The 12884-nt window shown below is 46.6% G+C and overlaps 1 protein-coding gene across 10 annotated transcripts in view; it reads left to right on the top strand.

Annotated features, from left to right (window-relative positions):
• Nucleotides 1–12884, top strand: part of LOC140688970 (ankyrin repeat domain-containing protein 26-like) — a 179179-nt gene that overhangs the window by 31632 nt on the left and 134663 nt on the right. For 8 of the 10 annotated variants that reach the window (XM_072948950.1, XM_072948960.1, XM_072948955.1 and 5 more), the window contains 3 exons: nt 484–633; nt 6822–6874; nt 9755–9972. The gene's annotated coding sequence lies outside the window, so the exon portion shown is untranslated. Of the gene's footprint in view, nt 1–483; nt 634–6821; nt 6875–9754; nt 9973–10036; nt 10584–12884 lie in introns of those variants that run through there. The other 2 variants (XM_072948951.1, XM_072948954.1) reach the window with 2 other exon arrangements.

The following is a 12884-nucleotide window of genomic DNA, read 5'->3' on the forward strand; positions in this document are numbered from 1 at the left end:
TGGAGGCTGTTTTCTCCTGAGGCCTCTCTCCTTGGTGTGAAGACGGCTGTCTTCTCTCTGGGTCCTCACGGCCATCCCTCTGTGCCTGTCTGCGTTGTAATCCTCTTTTATAAGGACACCAGTCATGTCAGACCAGGGCCCGCCCTCATGGCCTCATTTTAACTGGGTTATCTCCTGGAAGACCCTCTTTCCAAGTACAGGCACACTCTTGATAGATTGGAGGTCAGGACTTCCACGTGAATTTGGGGGGGACCGCCCTTGCATCCTTGCAGATTATTCCATCACGTGACAAGCTTATAGCCCCTGCACAGGGTGAGGGGTGAGGTTGCTTCCCTGGCTCTTGGCCACGTGAAACCAAACGGCTTTGCACTTGGGTCTGGCTGGCGTGGTTCTGTTATGGGCTGGTTGTCGGGGGACTCCTAGGAGCCTCTGCGGAGTGGGGACCCCTGCGCCCAGCACTCTGCATTGTTCTCTCCCATCCAGCTTGGCGCCAAGGTCCTGCTCTTCCTCGGTGTGAGCATGTACGGGGTCTTTGTGAGGATCTTGGCTGAGTGCTCCCAGAGGAAGGCCCTCCTGCAGGCCCGGAACTGCACTGAGGACCGGCTGAGGCTGGAGGATGAGAATGAGAAGCAGGTCAGTGCACGGGGGTCTCGCCCAGGGGATCGTGGGGAGCATGGGGAGCATGGAGCCAGTGCAGCCTTCTGCCCGCAGGGCACTGGGAGTGGGGCCAGCCTGGCCTGCCTGGGACTTGGGCAGGGACCTCAGGCCCCTGTTGGAGCCCTTGCCTCTCTGGGCCAGCCCCCAGGACAGCAGGGGCACCCTGGAAAGGGAGGTGGAAGAACCGTCGCCCTCCGTCATCCCTGGGTTTTCCCTGTTGGTGACTCGAGGTGCGGGCGGTGGAGGAGACACAGTCAGGCGGAGGGAGAGGAGAGCTGGGAAGCTGGCACTTGAGGGGCTGAGCTGGGAGGGGCTGAGCTGCTAAGAAGAGACAGTCACCTGAGCAGCCCTACACCTGCAGCTTGGCTTGAGGCCGCAGGGCACCCCGCCCGCTGGTGCAGAGCACTGTCCCCTCCAATCTAAAGGGCACAGGCTTGGACGGAGCCGGGCTGGGTTGCTCCCATCCCCAGCTGCTGTCAGCTGCATGTCCCGGGCTCACCATTCTCTGAGCAGTTTTCCTCATATATATAACTATTCGAAATTCAGAAGGGAATCTGTTAATGTTAATCTTTCAAAGCAGAATCAATAGTTTTATGCATTTCATAATTTCATTTATTTATTTATGTATTTTATGTATTTGTTTATCATTAGCTCTTTTTGTACATAATAGAGGTCTTTTATGAAACAATTTTTCCAATGACAAAGATACATTTATTTGAAATGCAGTTAATCCCCCTATTTTTGCTTTAGTTTTTTAATCTATGAAATGTAAGTAAAATTACAATGAACAATTTGGTGGAAAAAAAAAAACCAGCTTGTGTAGAAACGTTCATAGCAGAATCATTCCCAGTAGGCAACAAGACTACAAGTCTGTGTGGCCATGAGACCCGCCCCCGGGGCCACGGGAGCCAATCCGCGCGCGTGCGCTGCCCGGCCCCTCCCTCCGCCCGCCCAACGGTCAGTTCGTCAGGCGGGCAGGCAGCAGTTGGTCGAGCGGACGGCGGGTCGTCGGGTCTCCCAGCGATGCCGGTCCTCTTCCCTCCGACAGCAGCGGCGGCGGCTGCAGCGGCGGCGGCTGCAGCGGCGGCGGCTGCAGCGGCGGCGGCTGCAGCGGCGGCGGCGCGGTCCCTCTGGGAGGCGCGGCGCTGGCCGAGCGGCGGCCGCGGAACTTCGTGTCCAGCGCGGGGGCGGCGGGCGGGCGTCCCGAGGCGGTCCGCGGGCAGGTGTTGGACGAGGGGCCGCGCTCCAGCTACCTGCGACCTCGGCGAGGGCTCCCACGGCGTCGCGTGGTGAGTGTCCGCGCCCCGCGTGCCGGCCGCGCCCTTCCGCGCAGCCCCCGCCCGGCCTCGGCGGACTCAACTGCGGCCCCGGCCCCGGCCCCGGCCCGGCCCCGCGATCCCGACCCCGAGCCCGGGCACGCCCCCAGCCGGGCTGCCCCGCCGTCCGCGCGCCAGGGATCTTGGGCAGAACGGGCCCGCTCGGGCTGGGGCGTTGCTCGAGGCACTTCCCAGGCAGGCCCTCGCTGGGCGGGGCAATGGGGGAGGGGCCCGTGTAGGGGGTGGAGGCCGGGACCCTGGAACCCAGGATTGAGCCCGCGTCCCTGTTTTGGGAATACAGCGGCGAAGCAAGCACTCCTGCTCTCACGGAGCAGCTGCGAGCGCAGCGTTGGATGCCGTACGTGTGTCATTTCACACGCGGCTCGTGAGCAAGGGCGCGTCTTCTCAGCCCCACAGCCGAGGAAGCCCAGACTTATGGAGGCTTAGGGGACACGCCTGAGTTGTAATGGCAGACCTGAAATGTGCAAAATGGGAAATGTCACCCAATCCCATCAACCCAGCTGAATGCTCTGGATTTTCAAGTTTTCATCTTTATACACGTTCTTTTCCCACATCATTGTCGTTTTGATATAGACATACATATTTTTTAATTTCTAATTTTTGTTTATTATTGAAGTACAGTCAGTTAAAGTGTGTCGATTTCTGGTGTACAGCAGTGTCCCAGTCATGTATATACATACATATATTCATTTACATATTCTTTTTCATTGAAGGTTATTGAATATAGTTCCATGCGCTATACCGAAGAACATTTTTTCAGTCTGCTTTAATATACAGTGCCTAACATTTGCAAATCTCAAACTCCCAAATTTATCCCTTTCTGACCTCCTTTCCCCTGGTAACCATAAGATTGTTTCGTAAGTCTGCAAGTCTGTTTCTGTCTTGTAGATGAGTTCATTAGTGTCGTCTTTTCTTCTTCTACTTTTTTTTAAGATTCTGCATATGAGTGATATATGTTATATTTTTTCTCTTTCTGGCTTACTTCACTTTTCCCTCTTTGTTCTTTTTCTTTTTGGGGTTCAAAAATTTTCTTTTGTATTATCTTGGTTTCTTTTTGGTTCCTTTGACTGCACTGTATGTTTTTGATACGTGGTTATCCTGTTTTGCCTGTATATTAACTCATTACTATATCTGTTTGCTTTAAACTGATAGTCGTATAACACATCCTAAAAAGAACGAAAAAAAGAAAAGAAATCTATATTTTCTTGTTCCCCCTCCCAACTTTAAGGATTTTGATGTCCTCTTTTACATCTTCATGTTTACTCTGTTGTAATTCATTGTAGTTATAACCTTTCCAATCATGGTTTTCCCCTTTCTGTAGCATCCTGCATAAATGTAAGGAAGATGAGAAAATGGAATAGTTTTCTCTAAGTACTAATATAACTGGAAAGAAATACAAAGGTTTAAAATAGTCTAGGATATCGTACAATCACTTCTTAATCCTTTATCGAGAAGTAATTCAGTCCTTCATGGTAGTAATGAAAGTAGTTGGTTACAGCATTACTTAGGCTGAAATATAATAAATGGAAAGTGATTAATACAAATATAAAAATTATTAGATGAATTGATTTGGGGTTTATAATTAGTTTGACATTTGCTAGCCACACAAATGGCTGAGAATTTCTTTTTATATAAATATGTCTTTTATAAGAATGTTCACTACATGCTAGCTTGATTTGTAAGATGTGAAAAGGATAAAGAACATTATCACTCCTTTTTATCTTTTAACTTTACTGTAATTTTCACTTCTCTCGGTGTATATATGTGTGTGTGTGTATATATATATGTTTAGTAGTAGGTTATATACAGATACTTAATAATATATAAGAATATATATAATATAAATAAATAGTCAGTTTCCAAGATCTAAGCTAGTGATCTCCCCATCACCTTTTTATGCCTCTTACTAAATATTCGTTCTGCCATTACAGATATCGGTTACTTTTTTAATTAGTGGCTTTTTGCATTGCTCTCTTTTAGTAACATTCAATTATAAAAAATCAGAGAAGTTATGCCAGCTCCTTAGTTATACATGAAGATGTTAACCTAGACCTAAGGAAATTATAGTCCTCTTTTAGTGGATAGTTCCTCAGATAATGAGTGGAAGCATTAACTTTCTGTGTACAACATAGCAATAAAAAAGTTTCAGAGCTTCTTTATAATGTGGCCCCACAGTAAAGCATGGATTTTACTTGTGTGTCCATGTATATCTTGTATATCTTGTATACTTAAAGGGACGAGGCACATTTACCTCCAGATGCTTAGTAATTTTCCGGTATAATTTATTTTCCTTCCCCAAAGAACAATGGGCTCATAAAAAAAGTCCTGAACATTCAGTATTCATGAAAAGACCAACAGATATTGCATGGTTTTGAAATCATGCTTTTATAAAATCACAGAATTTTAAATCACTCTAATTGTGTTTATTAAAATTAATTAAGGTTAGAAAAAGGCGCATAGCTGAGATTAGTAAAAATGCATTGCAATAAAGAAGATAGGCTAAGTTACTTTAACAGGTAGACCCAAAATGCAATGTCTGAACATAGCAGAGGCTGGTTTCAGCTTTAGCATAAGACTACTTCAGGGAGTAGGGAAGTGGGGTCTGCTCCATGACCTTGAGCTATTGTGATAAATGATTTATTTCTTTATCTGCTGTAATGTGCTCATATTTTTTCCTCGTATCAAAAATAAAAAGAAAAATGTTTTATAGTTTAGTATTCAAGAGTAAAAGAGAGACAGGAGTAAGAGAAGATTATTTCCTAAGCAAAGGACGGTGGTATGGCTAGTGGTATCATGGCCTTAGATGAAATATTTGCCTTTCTCCTTTACTGAAATGCACGACTGAGCCTGTACCAATATACTATTTTCTGCTTCTGCCTGAAAGTTTATTTCAAGACAGAGTGTGAAAGTTGAGTAAATTTTGTGGTCTAGACACATTATCAATGTTATCATTATAGACACATTATTATGTTATCATTATCATATCAAGAAGGTAACTCTTACTTTTTCCTTATTTCATAAATTTTGTTGCACAAAATAAGTCTTTACTTAAGTTCTACAGGTTAATACAGAGTTCTCATAGACTGAATTTTGCTTGATCTTGCCACATGGTACACATTGTCTAAATGGGGATAATTTAAGCTAAATTGAGTCATTTCTTCATTCTACTAATAATATTGTTGCAGAAGTACTTTCAATCTATATTTTGGTTTTCATTCTGTTTTCTATAAATACTTCATGTTTCTATATGTTAGTCATGTGGGTTTTCCCCCCATATTCAATATAATTTCTCTCTCTTTTTTTAATACAGAGAACTACTTTTCTTATATGTGAGTCTAGTTTGTGTTCCATTAAATTCTTAAGGTGTTCTCATTTGTTTTTTTAACATTTTGTTGCTAATAAGTTACTGATGATTTGTCTAAGATGATTAAAGAAAAATAATTATAAAATTAGAAATAAATGGTGTCATTACTGGTATAAAGTAATTTTTTTTTAGCTAAAACTGAAAAAACTGAAAACTGCATGAGTCATATTTTCTACATTAAGTTTCACCTAGAAGTTGAGCATTTGTTCAAAAAATGATAATGATATAACTCAAAAATAGATAACATATCCTCCCTTCTATGAGACTGTATTATATATACACATTAGTAAGGTCCTAGGAATCTATGTGGTGTATATGGAAATGGTATAAAGTTTATACCAAACTTTTTTTGAATTCTGCAAATATTTATATACTTTAAGAAAGTTTTGAATCATGTAAAAATATATTTCCATTTGTATTTTTCATAATTCAGTGCATCTTTCAGTAGGTATTTCTCAGAATACCCTCAAAGAATAACCCTCAAAAGTAATTTACACTTTATAACTGTTCCTTGCTAGCTATTAGAAAGTATCTTCAATTAAAACCTAATCTGCAGGTATTGTTGCTGAAAATAATGGAGTAATCTCTTTCAAATCAGTTTAACCTATGATATATCTATTTGCTCCATGGCATGAGTTATAAAACATGTCTCAGTATATGTATGATAAACTGGATAGAATGGAAACCTTGATTTAAAAAAAGTTACCTCTATTATACACATGCAGAGACACACACACACAGAGGGTCACTTTTAGGTCCTTAGCTGAGGATCATTTCAAATCAATTTATCCATAGCTATCCAGACAAGATTGTTGCCTACAAGTAGTTCACTTTTCTTTTAACATAAGTTTTCTTTCTGTTCATGTTACTAGTGGTCTAAAAGCTCCTGAAATTACCCACCTATAACATGTTCTAGTATAAATGTTTATTGCTTTTAGTCTTTACCTTCAGGTAATTTTATGATTGGATCTCCTTAGAATACACTTGCACAAAACTTTTCAGAACATAGAGCATTTTACTTTGTCAAGACAATAACAAACACATACACAGGGATATAGATGATAAGAATGTTAAGTTAGAGTCAGATTATGGAGAAATATGTACTTAGGTGTTTCTCAGGTAGATAATAGAAGGTCATCAAAGTTTATTTGGAGTAGGAAATATGATTGGAACTCTACTCTAAGTTAAATCACTGAAGTGTTATTTATATATTTTTTTCGATTGAAGCCTTTGTTTTTCTAGGCTTTTGATTATATTTTCAAACTTAATTAGCAAGTCTACAGTGCATTTATGAGATGAACACGTGTTTCCACAGTGTTTTACTAATGGTTTCCATCTTCAGTTGAGTAACACAGACCTTGCTAACATGTAGTATGTATTTCTTGCCATTTGGCAAGTATATTTAGTTTGGTTTGTTTTCCACAATTAATGCTGACTGATAACTGGGTTCTTTTCTCTTCCAGGTTGTGGAGACGAATTTGGTTGCTTTTGACTGTCACTGGTCATTATAAATGAGGTAAAGTAAATTAAACCTTGCTGTTAACTCTGGGTCCTATTTTCATATGTATAGTCACAGCATTCCTAGGGCCTTGAATTTCTACCAAGAGACAGAACACAAAGTAAACTTTCAGCTTACTGAGTGGATGCTGTTAGATAAAAATAGAATAAGGAGCTTTTTTTTTTTTTTAGTTATAAAGGGCTTTGCATGAATGAAATAAATGGAGAACATATTCCCCACGGAGCATCTTTTAGCCTTTTCCATTGGCACACACTGCCTACTTCAGGAGATCATCTTTATGAAAAGTACAGCTCTTCTTTGTCAGCACGGTGAATTCCTCCCAGTGGAGTGCTTATGTTCCATTTATATTTTACTGTTGTTTCTAGAACTTTTGCATCCACCCCCGTTTACACAAGGATTAAATAGTTCAGCACATGAATATGAGTAAACAAGAGCAGGTTGTTTTTCTTTTCATAAGGCAATACAATTGTTTTAAAATCACCCACTTGTCAAGTCCCTTGTGAAAGTTTTTTGAATTCTCTAAGGACCATACATAAGATAAAAATACACTATTACAATATGAGAGCCCTCTGAAACAAATTATTCTATTAGCACCTGCCAGTCAGAACTGGAGAGGACAGTGAGAGGTCAGTCAGGGATAAATAATGAGATCATGTGAATCTGTTCTCAACGAGACCTAGGATTCAACATATCTATCTCTTATGAATAAAAATTACGTATTATTTATCAACAGATACTAAATATTGAATGATAGAATAACAAGTTTTGTCTCAGGAACAAAACAGCATTTTGGGCAAGAATACTGGTTTTGCAATTAGCCAGATAGGCTCCATCCTGGCTACACAACTGGTTAGCTGTGTTACTATGGAAATACAGTGTAATCATCCTGTGCCTCAGGTTGTTTTGTTTGTATGTATAATAACATTTACTTTACAAGTTCACGATAAAAATTAAGTGGAATATTATCCAGTATCCGTAACACAGTCCTGACAAAAGGCAACAAATAGCGCTGCAGTAATGAGCAGAGCACGGGGAAGCTCACAGATCACTTTCTCACGCAGTATTTTGTTGAATGCTAAACATTATTATGAAGTAATGAGGGAATAAGGGCCATGGGAAGCGTATGATTTGTCTCTTCTTACACAGAAAAGTAAAATCAGTTCTCAGTTCAAGTGGTTTCTCCTGCACCACACTTCACTGATGGAGTTTTAGCTCTCGTTGGCTCTTTTTCATTCAATGTAAAGGCACTGGAGACATCTTACAAATCTGTTGTTGGTCCGCCAAACTGTAGGTCTACATGATTTGTCAGTGAGTGTCTTATGTCAAATTAGGATTAGTTTTTCTGAGATCCCCAAAGATAATGTGTGTATGTGAGATCTGCTTTTCAATAAAGTTTTTAATAACTTTAATGTTGTAATACCACTCAAGTTTCCATCTCGAATGACTAGATGTCAAGATAGAGTAAAAGGAAAAGGGAAACTTAACAAACCTTCATAACTTTTCAAATGAGGCGTTTTCATTTCTATTTTTCTGCAAGGAATCTAAGATGAAATAAACAGTTGGCCAAATATTACACAACTATGAAGTGGTGATAATGGAATGTAAAACCTCTTAGTCCTTTCCAGCCTAAAGCTTTGATTGTTCTTGCTTCATTTTCTTTTGCTTCAATAATTTTCCTTACAGATTGTATTTTTGAAATTTCTGCTACCTAAATTTCAATCTTACAGGAGCCATATCTTGTTACTTTTTGTCTTTAGCTTATTATTTTCTAGGTTACTATTTTTTGGAATAGAGACTCCTCCTAATTCCTGTTTTTGTCTCACCTTGTTTTTATTCCCCACCTGCTGACGGTGAATAAACCACACAGGTTTTTCTGTTGTAAAACAAGCTGGAGCCATTTTACATTACATTTACAGGGCAGGTGACCCCAGGGTCACGAGATTAGGGTCAATCTTGGGGTTTCAGGTGTGGGTACTCCTGCCTCCTGACTGTGACCTTGTCTGAGCCTCGGTTTCCTCACCATGAAATGGAGGGAGGGCAACCTTGCCGACCTAGCCAAGGCAGGATGCAGGGGTCAGTCCAGGCAGAAGCCTGGACCTAGTGGCTGCAGGAGAATCTGGGTGGTGGGTATAGGAGGAGGGGAGCTTCTTGTCAGTAGCACAGGTGGGAGTCTGCTGGGGACACCTGATGGGATCTGTGACAGGCAACAGGATGGGTGGGGGCCAAGAGGAGGCAGTTGGATGTCAAAGTCACAGCCAGAGACCTGGGATCTGACCACACTTTCATCCCCCAAAGAGTAGGTCAATTATTATGTGAGGAAGCAGAGATGGGAGGGGAGTCTGCAGCCACATGGGCTGAGGTTCAGAGAGTCAGGCTACAGGGAGGCTATGGGATGGCTGGAATGACCTTTCTCCTCTGTCCCCCTGTCCTGCATCCCCTCTGGCTGGGTTTACAGATCCTTCCCTGAAATATGGGGTTGGGGAGGGGTAAGTTCAGAGAGGCCACAGAGACCCAGAATGGGAATGACCTCCATGGTGACCATGGGGATTTCAGGCAGGCCCAGGGCAGAGGGCCCATGCCAGTTTGTCCAGATGGGCACAGCTGAGGACCATGTGACCTGTGGCCCTGGCAGGGACTGCCCAGTACTCCCACCCAGGCCTAGGTGGGAGAGGATGTGCCCGGGACCCTGGCTTCCTGCCCTCCTGCCCCTACAGGTGAACACACTGGGAAGTGAGAGACAGGTGCATAGAGCAGGTGCTTGAGAGCAGATCCGAGGCCTGTATGAGGGCCCCAAGCTCAGGGTGGGCACAGCCCCCAGCATGCTCGAGTCTCAGCCTCCCCACAGGGCTGACAGTCCTCTCCTGGTTTCTCTTCCAGCCGCTGCTGGCAACCCCAGGCTGCCGCCCCATCCCCAGATGTTAGGAGCCGTTGTTGCCTCCTTGGTCTTCTGAAGCCCTCTCCTCTTCCTGCCTCTGCTCAGAGCCCTTCTATCTGTCCCTAGCCCAGCTTGGCCGTACTCGCCACCGGACCTGGGCATGTCAAGGCCTGGCCTACGCCTGCCTGCCCAGCCAGCAAAATCCTGGCAGCCTCTCCAGGTAGGATGAGGGGCCAGGCCGCTGCCTTGTGTGCCCTATGAATTTTTGATCCACTGCTGCTGCTGCTGCTGCTGGGTCATCAGTCATGTGTGGCCTCGGGGCTGGACATACATCCTGGGGCAGGGCCGTGCCCCATGCTGGTTCAGGGCAAGTTCTTCAGATTCTTCTTGGCGGCCGTGGAGTTCCCTGCCAACACCTCTCACTGCACCTGGACCCTGTGCAACCCGGACCCATGCCGCTACAGGCTGTATGTGAAGGTGGCCAAGGTGCCCACCTGCAGCAGCCCTGTCAGCATCCGCATCTACCAGTTGGAATCCTTCCTGGAGTCCACGCCCAGCTACCTGGGCCTGGAGAGCTGTGATGAGGTGCTGAGGCTCTGTGACCCCTTGGGGCCCCTGGCCTTCCTGTAGGCCAGCAAGCAGTTTTTGCAGATGAAGGGACAGCAGCTGCTGCCGGACGATGACCCTGGGTCCCAGGGTGGGCCCCTCCCACCCCAGCAAGAGCTCCGTTGACTACCTGGTCATAGGCAACCATAACCCCAGCGAGGTGGCTGGTGGTTCTGAGCACTGCCTCACCAGCCTGACCCAGGATGGGACGGGGATGTGCTCCAGGTGAGTCACCAGTGGGGAGACACTTAGGGGACAGCCCTCTGGGCAGAGGGCAGGGGGGAGAGGGTGTCCTCTTCAGGCCTGCCCTGGCCACCCGTCCCTGAGGGCTCCCTCAGGGAAGCAAGTTGCACTGTGAGAATAGGGACCTAGGGTGCTTGTCTTTGGCCCCCAGGCCGGGTGTGGTGGCAGCACACTGGGAGGGGCTTGCCGAGTGTTCAGGGAAGGATGAGTCTGATTTTTCCCAGAATGAGGGAGTTTTTCATTCCTGGCTGGGGGAAGGTCCCTCCTGTTTTGCAGGTAGGACGATTCTGATGGGCCAGCAGGCTGCTGTGGCCTGTGGCAGGGTCTGCAGGGGCTTCTTGGGACATGGGAGGGAAAAATGAGGCGATTCGGCGGTCGGGATGTGTGGTCAGGAGATGCAGTTTGGGGGTTGCATGTGTTGTGGCTGCACAAATCCTTATCCTACTGCTAGTTACCCAGCTCCTGGGAGGTGTTCTGGTGCCAGGGAAGAGGAGCAGTGAAGAGGCACAAGGGAAGTCCTTTGTGTCCTGGTGTTGCCTTCCACGGCGGGGGAGGGAGGAGGCGCTAACACCCAAACAGAAGCAGCGGGTGTCAGGTGTGGGTTGTGGGGGTCCCTGGTGTCGGGGCTGTGTGTCATCTGGAGCCGCCCTGAGTTGGTCAGGGGGGTCTGTGTTCAAGATTTTGGAAGAAGTGCGGGCAAGCCCTATGGCCGTCAGAGGGAAAGGCGGGCGTACTCATGCGCTGGGTGGGTCCTAGCAGGTATGGGCTGGGGCACAGTCCACCTTCTTAGCAGTTAGGTGTCATTGGTGAGAGGGAGGGGAACCTGTGCAGGAGGGCATGATCAGTGGACTGGGACCCCGGACGGGCCTCCGTGGCAGCAGGGCAGGTTGGGAGCCGTGCAGACACTTGGAGGGGATCCCCCATTTGCAGGAAGCTCAGGATGTTGTGGGAGGCACAAAATAAGCTAAATGGGGTTACAAAGGAAGCCTGTTATCCTGGACCTGTTTCTATTGATGGCATCCAGGCTGAGGACCCCAGATTAGAAACGTGTTGAAGCAGCGAGTTGCTGGAGAGGGTCAGGAGATGAGCGAAGAGGTGGCCAGAGCCCTGGGACGAGGGTGCAGTGAGGCATCCAGGGAACATCAGACAATCCCGACCTTGCATCCGTGCATCAGGGCCCCCAGTGCTGGGGTGGGAGGCCTGAGGGCAGATCTTCGGGCTGGGCAAGACAGAGGTCACTGCTACCTTGGCTGGGGCAGATCCTCTCCTTCCCCCAGGTGGTGTGTGCACATGGGGTGTGTGTGTAAATGTGTGCAGTGCATGGGGCACGTGTGTGCACGTGGTCACGCCTGCCCCTTCCAGCATGTCAGTATGTGCGTGTGTGCACTGCGTTCTTCTGTGCATGTGTGTGAGGGTGGGAGGTACTCGTGTTCACCATGCGTGTGTGTGAAGGCTGATTGCAGCATTTGTGACAAAGCGTGTGTCGAGGCTATGTGGCAGGGCTGGTGGCCTTGGGGGAAGACAGCTCACAGGGACTGTGGGCTGGGGCTGCCATGTTGTGAAGCGGGGAGCTTGGCTGCAGGACAGGACACGGTCACCTGGGCCCAGGGGAAGTTCAGACCCCCATGTGCGTGCCCGGGCCTCTGAAGGCCTTGATGCTCTGAGACCTTGGGAGTAAACATCACCTTGGTGGTGGTGACCACAGCCGCGTCTAAGTGTCTCCTTGTGCAGGAAGCACCGCCTGTCAACCAGTTTACACCCCCCAGCAGCCCAGGGATGGCTCCTCAGAGAGGCAGCCGCCAGCACAGGGCCTTTGCACAGGCTATTCCCTGGGGTTTAACACTGTTACCCACACACCTACAGGGTCCGTTCCCTCAGGTTGCTCGTGCCCTGGCCATCCTGACCCCCTGACCATGCTGCTTGAAGTGGCAGCAGCCTGAGCCACGCTGTCACCGCACCCCATGTCTTTTTCCCATCCCACATGGCATCACCTGTGAACACTGGATAATTCCTGTGTCCTTTTTCTCTGTCCTGCCACAATGTACGCCCCTCCCAAATAGGTCAGAGGAGTTTGCCTTGCTGGCTGATGAAACCTGGCACACAGGAGGCCTGGATTAATACTTTCGTAGTGGAATGAGATATAGAGAAGTGAAGGCAGCAGCCAGGGTTGCACAGCTTGCAAGGGGGAGACAAAGGGCAGAACCAGCTCTTGTCACCTGGTGGTCCCGCCTGGGGTGTCTCCTGCTCAGCACTCTGCTGGGAGTGGGGTGTATGTGTGTACAC

The sequence above is a fragment of the Vicugna pacos genome, chromosome 24 (genome assembly GCF_048564905.1).
Source record: "Vicugna pacos chromosome 24, VicPac4, whole genome shotgun sequence".
Lineage (NCBI taxonomy): Eukaryota > Metazoa > Chordata > Mammalia > Artiodactyla > Camelidae > Vicugna > Vicugna pacos.